Below are 4,370 nucleotides of genomic sequence, written 5' to 3' on the forward strand. Positions count from 1 at the left end.
GGCATAAGCCTTTAATCCCAGTGCTTGGGAGGCTGAAAACAGGAGGATCACTATGAGTCCAATCTGTCTAATGAGACCCTGTAGACCCTTTACTAAATACTTAAAAAAAAAAAAACTGGGTCAGCATATCACCAGTGGTGCACAAGCTGATTTGAAAGAATATTACAAGATACTTATTATTTTATAGTTGTGTTTTCCTTTCTCAGTTACCTCTGCTATGGCATGTGATGCTGATTTTCCAACATTTTCAATGATGACATATGCACAAAAACTTAACCAATGACTGGAATTTGCTTTAAAGAAAAGATTTATTTGTTTTTATTTATTTTGGTACTGGAAATTGAACTCAGGACCTTGCACTTGCAAGGTAGATGCTGTGCTGCTGAGCTACATCCCTGGCCCAAGAAAAGTTTCAGTAATGTATACTTTTGTGTACAAATTTGATGCAAAGATGGGGTGACTGAAGTTTGGAAAACCCTGTTAAAGGTAATCTTTAGTTACCTAGCATGTGCAAGGCCCAGGATTCCATCTTCAGTCTGGACAAAAAAAAAAAAAAAAAAAAAAAAAAAAAAAAAAGATAAATCCTAGTACAGTACTTGTGTACAAAGATGAGAAAGGGAAGGAGGGGCAATAAAGGTAAGCACCCTCACTGAGGCCCAGCCGGTCAGCAGTGTTGTAGGCTTTCAAAATAAAACCCATGATGATGGTCCATACAAGCTGAGGCCAGCCAGAGGGCCTTGCCAATAGTGGGATGAGTCGGAGAGCTCCAGGCTCCCCCTAGTGGCCAGGGTCACTGAGATAAATGGCTCCCACCTGGAAGGGGTGCCCCCTCCTTGGGTCCCATGTCTTCTGTCATCCAACAGCCAGTTTCCAGCAAGGCCAGTAAATACTTTGATCATTTTTTGGAAATGTCTGGGCCTTGCTGACTTTAATAACAAATAAAGGGCCAAAGTGTAAGTGAGCCATCTGGGAGAACTTAAGAATCAGACTTCCAGGGAGGAAAATATTTGATAGGATTGCGGGGGGGGCACAGTATTGGGATTGAACAAAAGGAATGTTGAGCTACATCCTACCTCTTTATTTTTTACGTTTCTTTTTTTTTTTTTTTATTTTGAGGCAGTTGTCCAAATTGTCCTCAAGCTTGGGATACACATGCCTGACCTGGGGTCACAGGACCGCACCATCATGGCTAGCTTGATAGGAATTTTGACAGCTCGGAAAAGACTAGAATCAGAATGAAGAGGTTTATGAAAAATGAAACCATGGGCAAAATGTTCACATTTTTTTTGTCAGTATGTCGGATGACAACATTATTCAGGAATAAGACCTAGCTAAGGTTTAATGAAAGTCAAACACTCATCACAGAGACTCCAGGCCGACCTGGGAAATATTTTAGGTTCAGCTACAGATCAAGATCATTACAATGAATGAATGCCACGTTATAAAGTAATCTGAATTTTTGTTTCTTAGTTCACATAAAAATAAACTATAAGTCTATAGCATTGTATCTAGGAGGATTCAACAAATCTCACTTTAAAAAGCTAATTAGCATGTAAAAATTATACATATTTCTACATATATAGGGTACAATTTCAATGCAATTCCTTCCCTCCCTGTGTGCATCTGGAGTTCCTACAAAGTAGAATTTTACCTTGGATCTGGACTGATCTTATTTTTTTCCCTCATTTCTTTTCTTTTATTTTGAAGAGTAAAAACAAATAGAAGAGACAGAAACAGAGTAACATATAGCAATGCATATGTTACAGATTTTCAAAACAGGTATATCTAATTAACAATATTATATTATCTATTTTTAATTATCAAATCTGTTGCTCAGATTAACAGATATAGGTATGCAAATTTGGACAAATAATTGAATATTAGCACTTGCTTTCACCTTATCTTTTGTTTTAATTTATTTTAAAGACAGCATAATAATTGATAAGATATTAGAAATGGTACACATTTAAAAGACCAAGATGAGAGGCATTCAATCATGGGTTTTGTACTACATATTGCTGTCCTTGGTGTAGTTGTTCAGATTGCAGATATAAGCATACAGAATTAGTCAAAGTGAAAATTCTAAACATTAAATGCTATTTTCAAAGAAAATGGAAATTATGAATGCAATCATCTCTGCCATCCTGTATATATACTTGTGTGGTTTTCCTCCTTCTTTTTTCCCTATCTTTTCTCCTTTCTCTCATTTTATGTGTTTAACCCTTAAGTTAAACTTTTTGGATTAAAAATCTAAACCTTAAAACAGAAACACTAAATCTCCTAGAAGAGAAAGTAGGTGGAAATCTTGAAGAAATAGGAGCAGAAAGACAATTCATGAACAAAAAACAAACTGCACGGAAAATACTGCAAAGAATCAACAGCAGGGATCTCATCTTCTTGAGAAGTTTCTATATGTCAAAATAAATCACCAACAGAGTGAAAAGATAACCCACAAATTAGGAAAACATTGTAACCAACAATTACTCAGACAAAGGATTTCTATCTAAATTATATAAAGAACTAAAAAAAATTTGACCCCCAAAACTTAAAGATACAATCCAAAAATGGGCATGTGAGGCGAATACACACTTTTTAGAGGAAGAAATACAAGGGTCAAATAAATACATGAAAAAATATTCCACAGCACTGGCCATTCCAAAAATGCAAATTAAAACAACACTGAGATACCTTATCACCCCAGAAAGAATGGCTATAATTTTTTTTAAGAAAACAATTAACAACAAATTCTGGAGAGGCTGTGGGGAAAAAAGAAACCTTTCTCCACTCCTGATGGGATTATAGACTGGAACAACCATTATGGAAATCAGTGTGGAGATTCCTCAAAAAACTAGGACTGGGAATCCCATTCAATCCAGCTATTCTTCCTCAGGGTATTTTCCCAAAAGAACTGAAAATGTCATACCATAGTGACATATATGCACTCATGTTTATAGCAGCACAATTTGTTATATCCAAATCTTGGAAAAAACCAAAATGCCCATCACTTGAAGAATGGATGAAAAAGGTGTAGTATTTCTATACAATGGAGTATTACTCAGCTGTAAAAGACAAACTCAAATCCTTTCTAGGTAAGTGGATACAACTAGAAGTTATACTCATAAGTGAAATAAACCAGACCCACATGTGTAAATATTGTATTGTCTCCCTAGTATAAGACCCTGAAAGAATAAATAAATCCTGAAAGATATAATAGTTATAGTAAAGTGGAAAGCAACAATTTAAGGATTAAACAATGAAGATGGACTGATCTTAATGATTTGCCTCAACCATAGAATCATGGTAAAAACAACATTCTGAGGCCAGATGTAGGAGACCAGAGAATGAGGATGGAGGCTGAAATGAACTTCTCTGGAAGCACAAAAGAGAAAAAAAAGCAATGTGCTCCTTTGGCAGTGTGCAGGCATGCTGGCATGTTGCAAGTTCCAGGGAAGAATCAACACAGCTTATCTGGTTGCTTACCTGTGCATATACTATAGATAACAGGAGGCAAATGATTCCTCTGCTACCCTAATTGCTTGCTCCCATATCTAAGTACATAAAAATGAGGTGAGCCAAATGCTCAGGGGGTCTTTGTCCAGTAGAGGCAAGAGACCCCTGGCCCCCTTTCTCAACATTATCTGTCCCTTTGTCTTTCATCCTCATTCACTCCCCCTCACCCTAACTCAGGGATAAGCTAGTAGGCTGAGGCTAGCAGGAAGGGCTTGCCAGTAGGTCCTATGGATGAAACTCTGCAGCTTCCACCTGCATCTCTTGACAGGCCCATTTTTTTTTCTTAGAATGCTTCCTCTTAGAGAGCAACTCTCATGCTGGGAGAGGCTCAAGCCCATAAAGACGCCATGTGTGAGTGGTCTGCTGAGGTTCCAGGTGACAGCTGGCTTTAACTTCCAGCTCTGTAGCTGAGCTATCTCAGATGTTGAGCCCAGTTGGATTTTGAGATGATTTATACCCCAAGGCAACAGCCACATAAGAAACCCAAGGAAAAGCAACTGATATATCAGTCAATCCACGGGTCTATTAGATAATAATAGGTTATTGTTGTGGGCCACTGCATTTTTTTTTTTTTTTTTCGGAACCAAGGATTGAACTCAGACACTTGCGCTTGCTAGGCAAGCACTTATTCTACTGAGCCATCTCCTCGGCCCCTGGGCCACTGCATTTTAGGAATAGGTTTAAAAGCAGTGATAGATATCTTCTGCTTAGAAGGAGATACCTCACTTTCTCTGGATCCAGTGGCAAACCCTCATTTAGCTGGCCAAGAATTGATGTCTATAGACCAAAGAACTATAGTCTTTTTTCAAAGAGAAGTAGCAAGAGAATAAAGTGACTAAACATAATGTAAACTATATATA

The 4,370-nt window shown here is 37.6% G+C and overlaps 1 long non-coding RNA gene across 1 annotated transcript in view; it reads right to left on the reverse strand.

The window, feature by feature from the left end:
- Window positions 1-355: 355 nt before the first annotated feature.
- LOC111816330 overlaps window positions 356-4,370 on the reverse strand; it is a 10,828-nt gene continuing 6,813 nt past the window's right edge. The window contains exons 2-3 of the long non-coding RNA XR_002820751.1: window positions 1,074-1,224; window positions 356-536 (exon numbers count right to left, since the gene is read on the reverse strand). This is a non-coding gene — a long non-coding RNA (uncharacterized LOC111816330). The remainder of the gene's footprint in view (window positions 537-1,073; window positions 1,225-4,370) is intronic.

This window comes from Octodon degus, unplaced genomic scaffold (assembly GCF_000260255.1).
Source record: "Octodon degus isolate 3935 unplaced genomic scaffold, OctDeg1.0 scaffold00030, whole genome shotgun sequence".
In the NCBI taxonomy this organism is placed as follows: domain Eukaryota; kingdom Metazoa; phylum Chordata; class Mammalia; order Rodentia; family Octodontidae; genus Octodon; species Octodon degus.